Source organism: Oncorhynchus masou, unplaced genomic scaffold, assembly GCF_036934945.1.
Source record: "Oncorhynchus masou masou isolate Uvic2021 unplaced genomic scaffold, UVic_Omas_1.1 unplaced_scaffold_974, whole genome shotgun sequence".
Classification (NCBI taxonomy): Eukaryota; Metazoa; Chordata; class Actinopteri; order Salmoniformes; family Salmonidae; genus Oncorhynchus; species Oncorhynchus masou.
The window spans coordinates 92,852-114,380 of NW_027016250.1; the positions used below are offsets into that span (position 1 = coordinate 92,852).

A 21,529-nucleotide genomic window follows, 5' to 3' on the forward strand; every position below is an offset into this window, starting at 1 on the left:
AATGTCTTGCCCTAAAGCTGTGTAGTCAATGTAATGTCTAGCCCTAAAGCTGTGTAGTCAATGTAATGTCTAGCCCTAAAGCTGTGTAGTCAATGTAATGTCTAGCCCTAAAACTGTGTAGTCAATGTAATGTCTAGCCCTAAATGTAGTCCAATGTAATGTCTAACCCTAAAGCTGTGTAGTCCAAGTCAATGTAGTCAATGTAATATCTAACCCTAAAGCTGTGTAGTCAATGTAATGTCTAACCCTAAAGCTGTGTAGTCCAAGTCAATGTAGTCAATGTAATGTCTAACCCTAAAGCTGTGTAGTCAAGTCAATGTAGTCAATGTAATATCTAACCCTAAAGCTGTGTAGTCAATGTGTAGTCAATGTGTGTGTGTGTGTGTGTGTGTGTGTGTGCGTGCGTGTGTGTGTGTAGTTGTGTGTGTGTGTGATTGAATACATGTTTATAAGTGAGAACATGCTTGTAACAGTGTGTGTACACAGTATGTGCACATTCTTAACTGACATTAAATGTGTGTGTGACCCCTGTACACAGGCTTTATGGTGAACGATGAGCTCCTCCAGCGGCTGGCCAACGGCAGGGGCGGGCTCCATCCGTCCCTAGTGATCCCCCCGCACCACAGACACCTCGGCCCCCCTGGACTACCACTCCCTCCTGCGGAGGTAGAGGGCTGGCTGAGAGGGAAGGGCTTCACTGAGCCGTGAGTGGGTGTAGTGGAGCTAGTTCAATCTACTACAGTATACTTGATATACACTATGCTTCTGTCTCACGTCTATCCTTTCTAGCATGGCCATAATAAAGACCACCTTACCTTACTCTGCCCTATCTCTCTCTCTATTCAGGACAGTAACACTTCTGACCACATTACTCTGCCCTATCTCTCTCTCTATTCAGGACAACAACACTTCTGACCACATTACTCTGCCCTATCTCTCTCTATTCAGGACAACAACACTTCTGACCACATTACTCTGCCCTATCTCTCTCTCTATTCAGGACAGTAACACTTCTGACCACATTACTCTGCCCTATCTCTCTCTCTATTCAGGACAGTAACACTTCTGACCACATTACTCTGCCCTATCTCTCTCTCTATTCAGGACAGTAACACTTCTGACCACATTACTCTGCCCTATCTCTCTCTCTATTCAGGACAGTAACACTTCTGACCACATTACTCTGCCCTATCTCTCTCTCCATTCAGGACAGTAACACTTCTGGCCACCTTACTGTCCCTTATCTCTCTCCATTCAGTACAGTAAACACCTAACCACCTTACTGTCCCTTATCTCTCTCTCCATTCAGGACAGTAACACTGCTGGGGAGACTCACTGGTGCTGAGCTCTTCGCCCCTGAGTAAAGAGGACCTACGTATGTTTTCACCAGAGGAGGGTGCCAGAGTGTACAGCCAGATGATGGTGCAGAAGGCTTTACTGGAGGTACAAGCAACCCTATTAACTGGCAACCCCATTGACTGGCAACGCTATTAACTCGCAACCCCATTGACTGGCAACCCCATTGACTGGCAACCCATTGACTGGCAGCCCCATTGACTGGCAACGCTATTGACTGGCAACCCCATTGACTGGCAACCCCATTGACTGGCAACCCCATTGACTGGCAACCCCATTGACTGGCAACCCCATTGACTGGCAACGCATTGACTGGCAACCCTATTGACTGGCAGCCTCATACACTGGCAGCCTCATACACTGGCAACCCCATTCTCATCGCAACTCTTATAGTGTTGTATCAAAACACATCACTTCCTCAGTACTCCTTTTATTTCTCCTTTCCCTCTTTCTTTCTTCTCTTCCGGTTGACACAACTCTCACATTATAGATAGATCATTGGTTCCCATGCTTTTTTCTCTCTTTCTTGTCTCCTCCTTCTCTCTCTCTCTCTCCTCTTCTCTCCCTCCTTCTCCTCTCTCTCCTCTTCCCACCCTCCTTCTCCTCTCCCCCTCCCTCCTTCTCTCCTCTTTCCTATTCAGTGTGACTGGGAGTCTCTGGGAGTTTCTGGGTGTAGATGAATGAATACTTCTAATGATGGACTGATGTTAGATGTGTAACACATGTAACTCATACAAAATATTGTTGGAAGGTTGTTTAAAATGTCAAGTTATGTTAAAAGGACTATACTTCCTGTTTATTTAATGAAGGGAGTGAAGTGAGTCATTTTCCATTTTGGAATCTAACCAATATATTGTAGAACTTTAATCCAACACCTAGAGACATCCTCAAGAGGTTCAGACCTATTGGTGTAATGGTTAGGGTGTTAGCTTGACAGTCACTGGACCAGGGTTAGAGTCCCGGTTTGGGCTACCCCTGAATTTGCTACACTGTGGCCAGGACTACATGTCAGAAGGGGGATGACTCAAGGAAGGCACCTCCATCGGAGAGGTGTGTACACATGAGGGACTTGGTAAAGCGTGGGGATACACTAGAAGGAAGGGGCTAATGACCGTTACGCCAAGAGGTCTGAACCTCTTGACGAGGTTGTTAGGTGTTGGCTGGACTTGGGTTGGAGTCCCAGTCTGGGCTTCCCCCTGAGTTCACTACAATATCACAGCACATACTGTCTCACTGGAAGTGAGAGTAGTTCACTCACATTTTATAATCTGACCAACCTGTAGTGACTTGACCTTTCATTACTGTGCTTTGCTACAGACAAGAGGCTAACGTTAGCAAATAACTCTACTAGCTCCCTAACATCAGCAAAGTAACTACTAGCTCCCTAGCGACAGCAAAGTAACTACTAGCTCCCTAACGTTCAAAGTAACTACTAGTTCCCTAATGTTAGCAAAGTAACTACTAGCTCCCTAACGTCAGCAAAGTAACTACTAGCTCCCTAACGTTAGCAAAGTAACTACTAGTTCCTAATGTTAGCAAAGTAACTACTAGCTCCCTAACGTTGGCAAAGTAACTACTAGTTCCCTAATGTTAGCAAAGTAACTACTAGCTCCCTAACGCTTGGCAAAGTAACTACTAGTTCCTTAATGTTAGCAAAGTAACTACTAGCTCCCTAATGTTAGCAAAGTAACTACTAGCTTCCTAATGTTAGCAAAGTAACTACTAGCTCCCTAATGTTAGCAAAGTAACTACTAGCTCCCTAACGTTGGCAAAGTAACTACTAGTTCCTTAATGTTAGCAAAGTAACTACTAGCTCCCTAACGTTAGCAAAGTAACTACTAGTTCCCTAATGTTAGCAAAGTAACTACTAGCTCCCTAACGTTGGCAAAGTAACTACTAGTTCCTAATGTTAGCAAAGTAACTACTAGCTCCCTAATGTTAGCAAAGTAACTACTAGTTCCTTAATGTTAGCAAAGTAACTACTAGCTCCTAACGTTAGCAAAGTAACTACTAGCTCCCTAACGTTGGCAAAGTAACTACTAGCTCCCTAATGTTAGCAAAGTAACTACTAGTGCCTTAATGTTAGCAAAGTAACTACTAGCTCCCTAATGTTAGCAAAGTAACTACTAGTTCCTTAATGTTAGCAAAGTAACTACTAGCTCCCTAACGTCAGCAAAGTAACTACTAGTTCCTTAATGTTAGCAAAGTAACTACTAGTTCCTTAATGTTAGCAATGTAACTACTAGCTCCTAACGTTAGCAAAGTAACTACTAGTTCCCTAATGTTAGCAAAGTAACTACTAGCTCCCTAACGTTGGCAAAGTAACTACTAGTTCCTTAATGTTAGCAAAGTAACTACTAGCTCCCTAATGTTAGCAAAGTAACTACTAGCTTCCTAATGTTAGCAAAGTAACTACTAGCTCCCTAATGTTAGCAAAGTAACTACTAGCTCCCTAACGTTGGCAAAGTAACTACTAGTTCCTTAATGTTAGCAAAGTAACTACTAGCTCCCTAAAGTTAGCAAAGTAACTACTAGCTCCCTAACGTTGGCAAAGTAACTACTAGTTCCTTAACAGACTGTATTTCTTCCTTTCTTTCTCGGTCTCTCTCTCCATTTCTATTAGGATGTCCGCAAATCTACAGAGCTGGAGACAATGATGGAGAAACAGAAACAAAAGCAGACTTCCAGCTGGAGAGCAGGAGGCTGTGACCAAGAACAAGCAATACACATGTATATCACTGAAACACAGATATCACTGGTTGATGGATGCCAACACAATAACATTACTGTCACTGTTTAAGAGGACACACAAACTCACTAACATTGTCTGTATGGAGACTCTGATACAGAGATTTCACTTTTAAAGGGTAGTTCACCCAAACTATAAAATTACTTGCTTTCTTAAGGCGTCCGCATGCTTCCCAGCCAAAACAGTTCGGAACAGTTTGTGCTTATATTATGATGACATTTTGTGACGTTGTTTGTTTTGGACATTGGTGAAGGTTGTTTAGGCTGTTCAGGCACAACATTTTTCTGGATGCAAGCAGAAGTTTTGAGCCGAAGTCTACGCCCCTTCGTCTGTGATTGGTCAACAGTGGGGATTTTTCAATAAAGTCTTTGTTGTTATTCAATGAGAAATGACTCATTTTCATGCAAGAGTTTTCATTGAGAAATACTGCACCAAACATCTTTAGATGGACAATTGCATGACTAAGATCTCCTCTGAAAAAATGTCAAAATTAATGACAGATTTCTTGAGTTACAGTATCTTAGAACAAATCTGACTATTTTGAGGAGGTGTATACTGGTTACGGCATCTCAAAATGGACCAACAGTACTGTTGCCGATTTTTTTGTTCAGTTCGGCTAGCCGAGTTCAGCTAGGCGCCAGCCAAACTGAAGCCTGCTGACGCCTTTACCCTGTAAGCAGTCTATCACATTTTAGGAGAAGACCCAGAAGCATACAGTGTCGAAGTAACACAAGTTTATTATTAGAACAGGGGGCAGGCAAAACAACAGATCAAGGGCTGGCGTCAGTAATCCAGATCAGAGTCCTAAGGTACAGAACAGCAGGCAGTCTTGGGGTCAGGGCAGGCAGAGGTCAATAATCCAGATCAGAGTCCCTAAGGTACAGAACAGCAGGCAGTCTCGGGGTCAGGGCAGGCAGAGGTCAATAATCCAGATCAGAGTCCCTAAGGTACAGAACAGCAGGCAGTCTCAGGGTCAGGGCAGGCAGAGGTCAATAATCCAATGTGGTGTGACAAGGTACAGAATGGCAGGGTCAGGGTCAGGGCAGGCAGAAAGGTCAAAAACTGGGAAAACTAGAAAACCGAAACTAGAACAAGACAGGAGCAAGGGGGAAACGCTGTAAGTTTGATGAACAAAGCGAGCTGGCAACAGACAAACAGAGAACACAGGTATAAATACACTGGGGATAATGGGAAAGATGGGCGACACCTGGAGAGAGGTGGAGACAAGCACAAAGCCAGGTGGAACAGATTAGGGTATGACACGTATAGGTTATATGTTAATGTTGCACATTTCCCCTGCTTCTGTTTGACCTGGTTAGGGTTAGACAGGATGACTTCAAGGTTATATGTTAATGTTGCACATTTCCCCTGCTTCTGTTTGACCTGGTTAGGGTTAGACAGGATGACTTCAAGGTTATATGTTTAATGTTGCACATTTCCCTTGCTGCTGTTTGACCTGGTTACGGTTAGACAGGGTGACTTCAAGGTTATATGTTAATGTTGCACATTTCCCCTGCTTCTGTTTGACCTGGTTAGGGTTAGACAGGGTGACTTCAAGGTTATATGTTAATGTTGCACATTTCCCCTGCTGCTGTTTGACCTGGTTAGGGTTAGACAGGGTGACTTCAAGGTTATATGTTTAATGTTGCACATTTCCCCTGCTTCTGTTTGACCTTGTTAGGGTTAGACAGGGTGACTTCAAGGTTATATGTTAATGTTGCACATTTCCCCTGCTTCTGTTTGACCTGGTTACGGTTAGACAGGATGACTTCAATGTTATATGTTTAATGTTGCACATTTCCCCTGCTTCTGTTTGACCTGGTTACGGTTAGACAGGATGACTTCAATGTTATATGTTTAATGTTGCACATTTCCCCTGCTTCTGTTTGACCTGGTTAGGGTTAGACAGGATGACTTCAAGGTTATATGTTAATTTAATGTTGCACATTTCCCCTGCTGCTGTTTGACCTGGTTTGTGTTAGACAGGATGACTTCTAGGTTATATGTTAATGTTGCACATTTCTCCAAATATGGAGGGAATAAGTAGGACACCCGGGAATCCTCCAAGTAGGATTTCTGGAAAACCTGGGAATTTGGGTAAAGTTACCAGAATTCTGCAACCCTATTCGGCAGCAGGTAGCCTAGCGGTTAAGTGCATTGGGCCAGTAACCAAAATATTGCTGGTTCAAATCCCGACCTGACAAGGTGGAAAAATATGACATTCTGTCCTTGAGTAAGGCAGTTAACCCCCCAACAACTGCTTCCAGTGTACCGATGACATGGATGTTGAATAAGGCAGCCCCCCCCACCGCTCCAATTCAGTGGATGGGTTACATGTGGCAGGCATGCTTCGGTTCAACGTGTTCAGTTTTACAACTGACTAGGTAGCCCCCTTTCCCTCATATAGTAACTTCCATCAGGATATCCTTCCTCCTCACACATAACAACATGGTGGTGTTCATTAGACTTAGACAGGATGAGTCCTAGGTTATATAGTAACTTCCATCGGGACCTTCTTCCTCCTCACACAGAGTCATAACAACATAGTGGTGTTCATTAGACTTAGACAGGATGAGTCCTAGGTTATATAGTAACTTCCACCAGGACCTTCTTCCTCCTCACACAGAGTCATAACAACATAGTGGTGTCGTGTCTTTGGCTATGCCGGATCAAATTATATGACACGCGATTCTATAAAATCATTTCTCTGTAATTAATGTTACCTGATTAAGCTAATCAGGTCAATAATTAACTAGAAAATCGGGGCACCACGAAAAAATGTTTATATAGCTGTTATCTTCCGAATAAACTCTTTAAGACCTAGTAATCTTTTACATCAGCAGCAGTCGATATTTAATCCTCACCTTATTTAGTCTCATCTGAAAGTTGTACATTCTTGGTTATCTTTACGAACCCTGGCTAACAAGTTGAATCAGCAATACAAAATTTGGTTTAATTATTTATTTACTAAGTACCGAACTAATCACACATAATTACATATACACAGAATGAATCATGCATTGATGGACCTGGTGAACAGAGCCGATATAGCGGCTGGTTACACAAAGAAAAGGGGAGGAGGGTTTGAGTGAAAGAGCAGGAAGACTGAGGAACAAAGGAAGAAGCTATGCTATCGTAAATACAGTATCTTATGCATTCTAAATTACAATTTGAAAAAGGAGAATGCAAAAAATATTTACTCTGAGCTGCGCTTTGGTCGGTTGGTCGTAGATGGAAGGCCTTGCTGTCCTTTGAAGAGTGTCTGGTGGTAGAATGGATACTTGGTAGTACCGTCGTCGAGTGGTAGAACAGATTCTCTGTCGGTCCACTCTTAACCCTCGTCTACAGTTGCTGCGCTAACGCGACGGCTAGGAGGTATCACTCCTTTAGTAAATAAGAGTTCAAAGTTCATACCAAGTTGCCATACTTTAAAGCTCATGCTATATTCTGGCTGGTATAGTCGAAATTCATCCTTTCGGGCGTGTTGACCGTCATCTGTTGTTTGGGATAATTATCATTGTTTTAGTTTACTGCGGAGCCCCTAGCCCCACTGTACATGCCTTAGATACCTCCTTTGTCCCACCTCCCACACATGCGGTGACCTCACCCAGCATAACCAACGTGTCCAGAGATGCAACCTCTCTTATCATCACTCAGTGCTTGGGCTTACCTCCACTGTACCCACACCCCACCATTCCACTGTTTGCACATTATGCCCTGAATCTATTCTACCAAGCCCAGAAATCTGCTCCTTTTATTATCGGTCCCCAACGCACTAGATGACCAGTTTTGCTAGGCTTTAGCCGTACCCTCATCCTACTCCTCCTCTGTTCCTCGGGTGATGTGGAGGGTAACCCTGCCCCTGCGTGTCCCCAGGCACTCATTTGTTGAATTCTGTAATCGAAAAAGCCTTGGTTTCATGCATGTTAACATCAGAAGCCTCCTACCTACGTTTGTTTTACTCACTGCTTTAGCACACTCTGCCAACCCTGATGTCCTTGCTGTGTCTGAATCCTGGTTTAGGAAGGCCACCAAAAATTCTGAGATTTCCATACCAAACTACAACACTTTCCGTCAAGGTAGAACTGCCAAAGGGGGAGGAGTTGCAATCTACTGCAGAGATAGCTTGCAAAGTTCTGTCATACTTTCCAGGACTATGCCCAAACAGTTTGAGCTTCTAATTTTAAAAATGAATCTCTCCAGAAATAAGTCTCTCACTGTTGCCGCCTGGTCACCAAAAGCACTCACAAACTTCTACAGATGCACAATCGAGAGCATCCTGTCGGGCTGCATCACCGCCTGGTACGGCAACTGCTCCGCCCACAACCGTAAGGCTCTCCAGAGGGTAGTGAGGTCTGCACAACGCATCTCCAAACTACCTGCCCTCCAGGGCACCTACACCACCCGATGTCACAGGAAGGCCATTAAGGTCATCAAGGACAACAACCACCCGAGCCACTGCCTGTTCACCCCGCTATCATCCAGAAGGCAGGTCAGTACAGGTGCATCAAAGCAGGGACCGAGAGACTGAAAAACAGCTTCTATCTCAAGGCCATCAGACTGTTAAACAGCCACCACTAACATTGAGTGGCTGCTGCCAACACACTGACTCAACTCCAGCCACTTGAATAAAGGGAATTGATGAAAATGTATGTAAAATATATCACTAGCCACTTTAAACAATGCTACTTAATATAATGTTTACATACCCTACATTACTCATCTCATATGTATATGTATATACTGTACTCTATATCATCTACTGCATCTTTATGCAATACATGTATCACTAGCCACTTTAAACTATGCCACTTTGTTTACATACCCTACATTACTCATCTCATATGTATATACTCTACTCGATACCATCTACTGCATCTTGCCTATGCCGTTCTGTACCATCACTCATTCATATATCTTTATGTACATATTCTTTATCCCTTTACACTTGTGTGTATAAGGTAGTAGTTTTGAAATTGTTAGGTTAGATTACACGTTGGTTATTACTGCATTGTCAGAACTAGAAGCACAAGCATTTCGCTACACTCGCATTAACATCTGATAACCATGTGTATGTGACATACATTTGAATGAAGCTCCCAGCTGTGCCCTGGAAACCATATGTGAATTGATTGCCCCCGATCTATCTTCAAAGTTCGTTCTGTTAGGTGACCTAAAATGGGATATGCTTAACACCCCAGCAGTCCTACAACCTAAGCTAGATGCCCTCAATCTCACACAAATTATCAAGGAAACCACCAGACACAACCCTAAATCCATAAACATGGGCACCCTCATAGATATTATCCTGACCAACTTGTAATACAAATACACCTCTGATGTTTTCAATCAGGATCTCAGTGATCACTGCCTCATTGCCTGCATCCGCTATGGTTCCGTGGTCAAACGACCACCCCTCATCACTGTCAAACGCTCCCTAAAACACAGGCCTTTCTAATCGACCTGGCCCAGGTATCCTGGAAGGATATTGACCTCATCCCGTCAGTCGAGGATGCCTGGACGTTCTTTAAAAGTAATTTCCTCACCATCTTAAATAAGCATGCCCCTTTCAAAAAATGCACAACTACAGATATAAAATGTACAACTAACAGATATCGCCCTTAGTTCACACCAGACCTGACTGCCCTTGACCAGCACAAAAACATCCTGTGGCGGACTGCAATAGCATCGAATAGTCCCCGTGATATGCAACTGTTCAGGGAAGTCAGGAACCGATACACACAGTCAGTCAGGTAAGCAAAGGCTAGCTTTTTCAAACAGAAATTTGAATCCTGCAGCTCTAACTCCCAAAAGTTTTGGGACACTGTAAAGTCCATGGAGAACAAGAGCACCCCCTCCCAGCTGCCCACTGCACTGAGGCTAGGCGACACGGTCACCACCGATAAATCCATGATAATCAAACATTTCAATAAGCATTTATCTACAGCTGGCCATGCTTTCTTCCCGTCTACCCCAACGCCGGCCAACAGCTCTGCACCCCTCGCAGCTACTTGCCCGAGCCTCCCAGCTTCTCCTTCACCCAAATCCAGATCGCAGATGTTCTGAAAGAGCTGTAAAACCTGGGCCCGTACAAATCAGCTGAGCTAGACAATCTGGACCCTCTCTTTCTAAAATGATCCGCCGCCATTGTTGCAACCCCTATTACCAGTCTGTTCAACCTCTCTTTCTTTTCGGCCGAGATCCCTAAAGATTGGAAAGCTGCCGTAATCATCCCCCTCTTCAAAGGGGGTAACACCCTAGACCCAAACTGTTACAGACCTATATCCATCCCGCCCTGCCTTTCTAAAGTCTTTGAAAGCCAAGTTAATATACAGATCACTGACCATTTCGAATCCCACCGTACCTTCTCCGCTGTGCAATCCGGTTTCTGAGCTGGTCACGGGTTCACCTCAGCCACGCTCAAGGTACTAAATCATATCATAACCGCCATCGATAAAAGACAGTACTGTGCAGCCATCTTCATTGACCTGAAAGCCAAGGCTTTCGACTCTGTCAATCACCGTATTCTTATCGGCAGACTCAATAGCCTTGGTTTCTCAAATGACTGCCTCGCCTGGTTCACCAACTACTTCGCAGGCAGAGTTCAGTGTGTAAAATCGGAGGGTCTGTTGTCCAGACATATGGAAGTCTCTATGGGGGTACCACAGGGTTCAATTCTCGGGCTGACTCTTTTCTCTGTATATATCAACGATGTCGCTCTTGCCGCGGGTGATTCCCTGAGCCACCTCTACGTAGACGACACCATTCTGTATACATCTGACCCTTCTTTGGACCCTGTGTTAACTAATCCCCAAACGAGCTTCAATGCCATACAACACTCTTTCCATGGACTCCAACTGCTCTTAAGTGCTAGCAAAACCAAACCGCACCCGCCCGCCCGCCCGACTAGCATCACTACTCTGGACGGTTCTGGCCTAGAATACGTGGACAAATACAAATACCTAGGTGTCTGGCTAGACTGTAAACTCTCCTTGTCAACTCATATCAAACATCTCCAATCCAAAATCAAATCATCGATGTGGAAAGGGGAGGCTCCCTCTGTCCATGATCATCTCCTTAGTTTTGTTGGCATTAAGTGAGAGTTTATTTTCCTGACACCACACTCCCAGAGCCCTGACCTCCTCCCTGTGTGTCCAGTGTGTGTGTGTTTTGTGTATGTCCAGTGTGTTTTTATGTGTGTCCAGTGTGTTTTTGTGTGTGTCCTGTGTATGTGTCAAGTGTGAGTGTGTGTGAGTGGTGAGTGTGTCCAGTTTGTGTGTGAGTGGCAAGTGTGTCCAGTTTGTCTGTGTCAAGTGTGTGTATTTGTGTGTGTGTGTGTGTTCAGTGTGTATTTGTGTGTGTGTGTCCAGTGTGTGTGTGTGTCCAGCATGTGTGTGTGGCCAGTGTGTATTTGTGTTCAGTGTGTGTGTGGTGCATCTGAACCGTTCTCACAAGGGTGCAGGATCACAGAAAGAGACAGACAGAGTTACCATGGTTATTATTTACAGGAATAAACTGGCCCAAACTGGTGTGTGTGTGTTCCTCCATGTATTTAAATGTCATATTTAAATTTCAAACATAAAACACATGATTAGAGTGAAACATTATGTTGTGTTTGACACAGGGACCACCTGACACAGGGACACTGAAGAGTCATACGAAACATTAAACCCTGGATAGAGGGGCTCAGTAAATGTGGTGTGGAATGTACAGGTGGGTCAGTGTGTCAGAGGAGACTCTGTAGAAGGACAGAGTGCCGGCTGGCCAGTCCAGATACACTCCTACTCTGTGGGAGCTGGAGCAGGGGACGACTATGGTAGTGGGATTATTATTGTGACAGGCAGAGTAACTGTTGTCAGAGCAGAACAGACTCCAGGACTTGTCATTGGATCCAAGCCCACAGTCCTTAACCCTTCCTCTCCTGTTGATTCCTTTATATGTCACTCCTACATTAGCCTCTCTCCCACTCCACTCTACCTCCCAGTAACAGCGCCCAGTCAGACCCTCTACATTTACATTTACATTTAAGTCATTTAGCAGACGCTCTTATCCAGAGCGATTTACAAATTGGTGAATTCACCTTCTGACATCCAGTGGAACAGCCACTTTACAATAGTGCATCTAAATCATTAAGGGGGGTGGTGAGAAGGATTACTTATCCTATCCTAGGTATTCCTTGAAGAGGTGGGGTTTCAGGTGTCTCCGGAAGGTGGTGATTGACTCTACACAGCACCTGGCTCCAGTAGTCAAATCTCTCTGGGTGATCAGGATACAGCTGCTTCTCTATCCTCCATGTCACCTTTCTGTTTTCCTCAGACAGAGAGAGGTGTTTGTGTACTGTGTTTGGGTCCAGTGTGAGATCACAGACATCTGATGGGTGAAACCAGACACAATATTAGAAATCATCATCATCATTCACATTAGAATGTTAACTAATTTTTCACCAATTCATTTAATGTAGATGTTTCTAGGTTTCAAAAGAAGAAGTTCATGTAACTTGAGGCTTGTTGAACGGTTATATGTTATACTGTATGGTAATATAAAACACATTTATTCCCATTAATTACACACACACCTGTATGAACACACACACACACACTTCTTATGTAGCACAAATACGCCACACACATACACAGACAAGCACATTGTCAAAGCAACTCTTTCTACACTTTGGAGTCTCTGATTTCTGCTTCTGTAGAACTACAGCTTATATTTAATATGACCAAGTAAGTAATGATGGTGGTCTTTGACTGAACTTGAATTAAGATTTATTCTTAGTCATATACTTCACAGCAGTCAACACTCACATTTCCCAAGCCCTGGTTTCATTGTGTACTCTCCACCATGTTCCACACTGTGGAGGTAAGCAGAAGAACAGACACTCATTGAGTGATACATGTTAACACACACACACACACACACACACACACACACACACACACACACACACACACACACACACACACACACACACACACACACACACACACACACACACACACACACACACACAACTTTGTCCAAGTGGAGGTAAGAATGTTTGGCTTAAAACCTGTCTAGCGGAACCCCACCTCAAAATTCCGCTGAAAAAGCAGTGCGTGAAATTAAAAAATATTTTTTTGTAAATATATGTACCTTTCACACATTAACAAGTCCAATACAGCAAATGAAAGATAAACATCTTGTTAATCTACCCATGTTGTTCCGATTTCAAAAATTATTTACAACGAAAGCACCACATATGATTATGTTAGGTCATAGTCATGTCACAAAAACACACACAGCCATTTTCCAGCTAAAGAAAGGAGTCACAAAATGCAGAAATATAGATAAAATGAATCCCTAACCTTTGATGATCTTCATCAGATGACACTCATAGGACATCATGTTACACAATACATGTATGTTTTGTTCGATAATGTGCATATTTATATCCAAAAATGTCAGTTAACATTGGCGGGTTACGTGCAGTAATATTTTGATTACAAAACATCGGGTGATTTTCCCAGAAATACTCATAATAAACATTGATAAAAGATCCAAGTGTTATTCACAGAATTAAAGATAGACTGATCCTCTATGCAACCGCTGTGCCAGATTTGTAAAAAACTTTACGGAAAAAGCATAATCTGAGAACGGAGCTCGGCACCTGTTTATAAACAATTAGACAATTCCGCCATCTTGGAGTCAACATTAGTTAGAAAAACCACTATAAATATTCACTTACCTTTGATGATCTTCATCAGAAGGCACTCCAAGGAATCCCAGTTTGACAATAAATGACTCATTTGTTCCATAAAGTTCCATAAAGCCCTTCATTTAGCGTGTTCAGCCCAGTAATCCATCTTCATGGAGGCGCGACTATTTCCTCCATGACAAAAACTCAAAAAGTTCCGTCACAGGTCGTAGGAACAAGTCAAAACATGTCTGCAATCAATCTTGAGGATGTTTTTAACAAATATCATCAATAAGGTTCCAACCGGAGAACTTCATTGTCTGAATAAAAGCCCTGGAACGCGTGGATACTCTCTTTGAAGCGTGCTTCATGAGACTGAGGCGCTCTGACAGACCCCTCACTAAAAGGGGTCTAATGAGCCCCTCCTTTATAGTATAATCTTAAAACTAGGATCTAAAGACGGTGACATCTATTGGAAGCCCTGGGAAGTGCATGCACATCCATAACTATCTGGGATTTAAATAGGCTCTGCTTTGAAATTCGACTTCTCACTTCCTGTTTGGATTTCTTCTCAGGTTTTTGCTTGGCATACGAGTTCTGTTATACTCACAGACATCATTCAAATAGTTTTAGAAACTTCAGAGTGTTTTCTATCCAATACTAATAATACTATGCATATATTAGCATCTGGGACAGAGTAGGAGAAAGTTCAGTTTGGGGACGCAATTCATCAAAAAGTGACATATGCTGCCCCCTAACCTAACAGGTTTTAACTAGCCTGATAACTTAAACATGTCTGATATGAACATTGACATAAACACTCTACATACTTGAGTTTCTCCAGTCTGCAGTGTGGATCCTCCAGTCCAGCAGAGAGCAGTATGACTCCTGAGTCTCCTGGGTGATTGTAGCTCAGGTCCAGCTCTCTCAGGTGTGAGGGGTTTGACTTCAGAGCTGAGACCAGAGAAGCACAGCCTTCCTCTGTGACTAGACAGCCTGACAGCCTGCAAAGAGTAAAATAATTTTAAATTCACACGGCTATTCTTTGGTGGTAAAAATCTTCAACATATTCAGATATATCAGTGTCCTGAAACCTGCCATATCTATTCATAAATGTATATAATATTACAAATGACAAATTATCAAAGTATTGCCTGTAGAGAGAAAAATACGAAGTACACATATGTCACCTTTTATTTGACGGTATTGTCATACATATCTATTTAACTGTTTCAGAATGAACGCACATTATGAATCTACTCCCCCCATTTGAATGAGTCATACGTATTCTGACCAATTCACTCATAGTATATTAAAGTAATCAAAAGTATAGTATTTGGTCCCACACTCGTTGGCTGCATTAGCAGTTTGTTTTGGTTGTGTTTTGGGTTATGTTTTGCCCAATAGTAACTGAATAGTGGATGATGACTAGATTAATCTTCTGTCTAAGTGAGTAGATAACATGTTTCTAAACACTACTAAAATATGATATAATTAAGAAAAATAGGGAATCAATCGTGAAAACAGAGGCTACAATAAAACAGCTAACATCTCACCATTATAAATAACAGAGGGGGCATGTGTTTTATTTATGTAATCAGGTAGGCTAGTTGAGAACAAGTTCTCATTTGCATCTGCGACATGGCCAAGATAAAGTGTAGTAATTCGACACATACAACAACACAGAGTTACACATGGAATAAACTAAACATACAGTCAATAATACAGTAGAACAAAAGAAAACAAAAAGTCTATATACAGTGAGTGCAAATTAGGTAAGTTAAGGAAATAAATAGGCCATGGTGGCGAAGTAATTACAATATGTCTCTGTAACGTTTTCATTCATCAATTACAATTAATTCATGTTTATTCATAATCATGGTAGCATCCACATGAATGGGGCGGCAGTGTAGCCTAGTGGTTAGAGCATTGGACTAGTAACCGGAAGGTTGAGAGTTCAAACCCCCGAGCTGACAAGGTACAAAATCTGTCATTCTCCCCCTGAACAGGCAGTTAACCCACTGTTCCCAGGCCATCATTGAAAATAAGAATTTGTTCTTAACTGACTTGCCTGGTTAAATAAAGGTTAAAAAAAAAGTGTTCAGAAACATTTTATTCTTACAATACAAGTGAAGTGACTCCAAAATGACACAATATATTATTCACCATTCAGTCTCTATTGGAAAAAACATCATCCAAAACAAACTGCAAATGCCTTCAACAAGTTTGTAGAAGCACATCACTGCAGACAAGGAATATACACTCAACTTTTGACTATTTTAATAATACAATAAGTGAATTTGTCTAAATAATTACAACTTCTTCAAATGGGAGAACTAGATACGTAAATTGTATTCAGTATACAGCCCACATCATTCCTATTTTGACATTGAAGCTAACATTCTAAACAGCTCTATACTCCAGCGTTTTAGATCAAATGTTTCATTTGAGGTGACAGTATAATGTCACTTTTTATTTCAGGGATTTTCATACATATCTCTTTCACCATTTAGAAATGAAAGAACTTTATGTATCTTCTCGCCCCATTTGAATAAGTCTTAAGTTCAGAAACCAAGTCACGTATAGTGTATTTGTCACGGTCGTCTGATGAAGAAGGATCGGACCAAAGCGCAGCGTGGTAAGTGTTCATGATTTTTATTAAAACTGAACACTAGAACAAAAAATGACAAAGAGCAAACCGACAACTAACAGTTCTGTCAGGTGCAGAAACACAAAACAGAAAACAACTACCCACAAAACACAGGTGGGAAAAGTCTGCCTAAGTACAGTTCCCAATCAGAGACAACGATAGACAGCTGTCCCTGATTGAGAACCATACCAGGACAAAACACAGAAATACAAAACATAGAAAAATGAACATAGAATGCCCACCCAAATCACACCCTGACCAAACCAAAATAGAGATATAAAAAGCTCTCTAAGGTCAGGGCGTGACATTATTAAAGTATTCCTGTAGTTGGTCAACAAGTGATAACTGTTCACCAGATCCACGTGTCTACCAGGCACACATAGTCCACATCATATGTGTTTGGAAAGTGAAGCTTACCATTTTAAATATGGTGCTATGCACACACACACACACACGCACGCACACACACACACACAGGGAGGGAATGGTGTGTTTGTTTAATATTGTTTTAGGACTATGAAAATGGAAAAAAGGATTAGTCTATGGATTATGAAAACAACTAAATAAATTGGAAAATGGGATAGGAAAAATGACTAGAGACAGTGGTCAGCTCTGGTCTTTGTGATGCTGACTTCAGAAAAAGAGCTGGATGTGTTTGACCTGAAGAAATACTCCAGATCAGAGGAAAGTCCTCTGAGGCTGTTGCCAGTGGTAAAAGCCTCCGGAGCTGCTCTGTGAGTACATAAAATGACATTTAAAACCTCTTGGTACTAGGGGGCAGTATTTTAATTTTTGAAAAAAAAAACGTTCCCGTTTTAAACGGGATATTTTGTCAGGAAAAGATGCTAGAATATGCATATAATTGACAGCTTTGGATAGAAAACACTAACATTTCCCAAACTGTAAAGATATTGTCTGTGAGTATAACAGAACTGATGTTGCAGGCAAAAGCCTGAGAAAAATCCAATCCGGAAGTGCCCCAGGTTTTGAAAGCGCTGCGTTCCAATGACTCCCTATTCAGCTGTGCCATCAATGACCTTACGCTTTTTACATATTCCCCAAGGTGTTTACAGCATTGTGACGTAGTTTTACGCATTTCTGTTGAAGAATAGCCGTAGGCGGCTACATTGCGTAAGTGGTCACATGGTGGCTCCGAGAGAGATTCTTGCGTAAAATACAGAGGTAGCTATTACTCCAATCGGTCCTACCGAAAAACTAATTGTCCCGACGGATATATTATCGAATAGATATTACAAAAACACCTTGAGGATTGATTATAAACAACGTTTGCCATGTTTCTGTCGATATTATGGAGCTAATTTGGAATATTTTTCGGCGTTGTGGTGACCGCAATTTCCGGGCGATTTCTCAGCCAAACGTGAAGAACAAACGGAGCTATTTCGCCTACAAAAATAATCTATTGGGAAAAAATGAACTTTGGCTATCTACCTGGGAGTCTCGTCAGTGAAAACATCCGAAGTTCATCAAAGGTAAACGATTTAATTTGATTGCTTTTCCGATTTCCATGACAAGGTTGCCTGCTGCTAACAAGGCTTAATGCTATGCTAGGCTATCGATAAACTTACAGAAATGCTTGTCTAGCGTTGGCTGTAAAGCATATTTTGAAAATCTGAGATGACAGGGTGATTAACAAAAGGCTAAGCTGTGTCTCAATATATTTCATTTGTGATTTTCATGAATAGGAATATTTTCTAGGGATATTTATGTCTGTTGCGTTATGCTAATTATTGTCAGGCAATGATTGCGGGTTTGGGAATATCAAGAGGAAATTATTATATATATATTTTTTTCCCACCTTTATTTAACCATGTAGGCTAGTTGAGAACAAGTTCTCATTTACAACTGCGACCTGGCCAAGATAAAGCAAAGCAGTGCGACACAAACAACAACACAGAGTTACACATGGAAAAAACAAACATAGAGTCAATAACACAATAGAAAAGTCTATATGTAGGTTGTGCAAATTAGGTAAAATTAGAGAGGTAAGGCAATAAATCGGCCATATTGGCGAAACTATTACAATTTAGCAATTAAACACTGGAGTAATAGATGTGTAGAGATGTGTAGAGATGAATGTGCAAGTAGTGCAAAGGACCAAAAAATATATATAACAATATTGGGGTGAGGAAGTTGGGTGGGCTATTTACAGATGGGCTATGTACAGGTGCAATGATCTGTAAGCTGCTCTGACAGCTGATGCTTAGAGTTAGTGAGGGAGATATGCATCACCAGCTTCAGTGATTTTTGCAATTCATTCCAGTCATTGACAGCAAAGAATTGTAAGGAAAGGCGGCCAAATGAGGAATTGGCTTTGGGGGTGATCAGTGAAATATACCTGCTGGAGCGCGTGCTACGGGTGGGTGCTGTTATGGTGAACAGTGAGCTGAGATAAGGTGGGGCTTTACTTAGCAAAGACTTATAGATGAACTGGAGCCAGGGGGTTTGGCAACGAATATGAAGCGAGGGCCAAGGGTGAGTAGTATATGGGGCTTTGGTGACAAAACGGATGGCACTGTGATAGACTGCATCCAATTTGCTGAGTAGAGTGTTGGAGGCTATTTTGTAAATGACATCGCCGAAGTCAAGGATCGGTAGGATAGTCAGTTTTACAAGGGTATGTTTGGCAGCATGGGTGAAGGATGCTTTGTTGCGAAATAGGAAGCCGATTCTAGATGTAATTTTGGTCTGGAAGGAGAGTTTATAGTCTAACCAGACACCTAGGTATTTGTAGTTGCCCACATATTCTAATCCAGAGTCGTTTAGAGTAGTGATGCAAGACGGTCGGGCAGGTGTGGGCAGCGATCGGTTGAAGAGCATGCATTTAGTTTTACTTGCATTTAAAAGCAGTTGAATGCCACGGAAGGAGAATTGTATGGCATTGAAGCTCGTCTGGAGGTTAGTTAACAGTTTCCAAAGAAGGGCCAGAAGTACACAGAATGGTGTCATCTGCGTAGAGGTGGATCAGAGACTCACCAGCAGCAAGAGCGACATCATTGATGTATACAGAGAAAAGAGTCGGCCCGAGAATTGAACCCTGTGGCACCCCCATAGAAACTGCCAGAGGTCCGGACAACAGGCCCTCCGATTTAACACACTGAACTCTGTCTGAGAAGTAGTTGGTGAACCAGGCGAGTTGAGAAACCAGGGCTGTTGAGTCTGCCGTTAAGAATCCGGTAATTGACAGAATCAAAATTCTTGGTCAGGTCGATGAAGACGGCTGCACAGTATTGTCTTTTATCGATGGCGGTTATGATATAGTTTAGGACCTTGAGCGTGGCTTAGGTGCACCCATGACAGGCTCGGGAAACCTGATTGCATAGCGGAGAAGGTATGGTGGGATTCTAAATGGTCGGTGATCTGTTTGTTAACTTGGCTTTCGAAGACCTTAAGAAAGGCAGGGTAGGATAGATTTAGGTATTTAACAGTTTGGGTCTAGAGTGTCTCCCCCTTTGAAGAGGGGGTTGACCGCGGCAGCTTTCTAATCTTTGTGGATCTCAGACTATACGAAAGAGAGGTTGAACAGGCTAAATAATACTACTGATGATCATTACTATATGAAATACTACAGTGTTACCCATTATTTATCTGATCACTCTTCCAACATTGATAAACATTTGATAAGTCCAGAGGCTCCAACCAGACCCAGACAATAGTCCCCAGTACCCAGCTGTCAGAGGCTCCAACCAGACCCAGCGAGTAGAGTCTCCAGTACCCAGCTGTCTGCCTGATCTCTGTATGGACACTCCTCTGAGTTTTATCAGCGTAATGACTCTCTTTGATCAAAAGTTGCCATGAGTGAGACGGTACTTTCAAAAGTGTTTATTGTTCAGAGGTTTTTTAGTTCACTTCCCGGGTTGGGGAGAAAGGGACATAACTCTGTATTATCCGTACCTGTTGATTACTCTGCTTTGTTAAAATGTTAATCATGACATTACATTAATTGAGAAATAGCAGTGAATGATCTCAATGTCCTCATGTTTTTATAATGTTCTTTCAGCTCTCTGCCAGAGGAGTCTCTCTCCTTTATCTCTGTAGTGGATGGTCTACTCTGTTAGAGGATCAGTATCTCTCTCTCTTTATCTCTGTAGTGGATGGTCTACTCTGTTAGAGGATCAGTCTCTCTCTCTCCTTTATCTCTGTAGTGGATGGTCTACTCTGTTAGAGGATCAGTATCTCTCTCTCTCCTTTATCTCTGTAGTAGATGGTCTACTCTGTTAGAGGATCAGTATCTCTCTCTCTCCTTTATCTCTGTAGTAGATGGTCTACTCTGTTAGAGGATCAGTATCTCTCTCTCTCTCCTTTATCTCTGTAGTGGATGGTCTACTCTGTTAGAGGATCAGTATCTCTCTCTCTCTTTTATCTCTGTAGTGGATGGTCTACTCTGTTAGAGGATCAGTCTCTCTCTCTCTCCTTTATCTCTGTAGTAGATGGTCTACTCTGTTAGAGGATCAGTATCTCTCTCTCTCTCTCCTTTATCTCTGTAGTAGATGGTCTACTCTGTTAGAGGATCAGTATACTCTCTCTCTCTTTTATCTCTGTAGTGGATGGTCTACTCTGTTAGAGGATCAGTATCTCTCCTTTATCTCTGTAGTGGATGGTCTACTCTGTTAGAGGATCAGTATCTCTCTCTCTCTTTTATCACTGTAGTGGATGGTCTACTCTGTTAGAGGATCAGTATCTCTCTCTCTCCTTTATCTCTGTAGTGGATGGTCTACTCTGTTAGAGGATCAGTATCTCTCTCTCCTTTATCTCTGTAGTAGATGGTCTACTCTGTTAGAGGATCAGTATCTCTCTCTCTTTTATCTCTGTAGTAGATGGTCTACTCTGTTAGAGGATCAGTATCTCTCTCTCTCTTTTATCTCTGTAGTAGATGGTCTACTCTGTTAGAGGATCAGTATCTCTCTCTCTCTCTCCTTTATCTCTGTAGTGGATGGTCTACTCTGTTAGAGGATCAGTATCTCTCTCTCTCTTTTATCTCTGTAGTGGATGGTCTACTCTGTTAGAGGATCAGTATCTCTCCTTTATCTCTGTAGTGGATGGTCTACTCTGTTAGAGGATCAGTATTAACATCGACAAG

The 21,529-nt window shown here is 42.3% G+C and overlaps 1 long non-coding RNA gene across 1 annotated transcript; it reads left to right on the plus strand.

The window, feature by feature from the left end:
• Positions 1–616: 616 nt before the first annotated feature.
• On the plus strand, positions 617–4,497 carry LOC135538513 (uncharacterized). Its single transcript, XR_010455436.1, has 3 exons — positions 617–704; positions 1,310–1,443; positions 3,980–4,497. It is a non-coding gene; the product is annotated as an uncharacterized LOC135538513 (long non-coding RNA).
• The last annotated feature ends 17,032 nt before the right edge of the window (positions 4,498–21,529 follow it).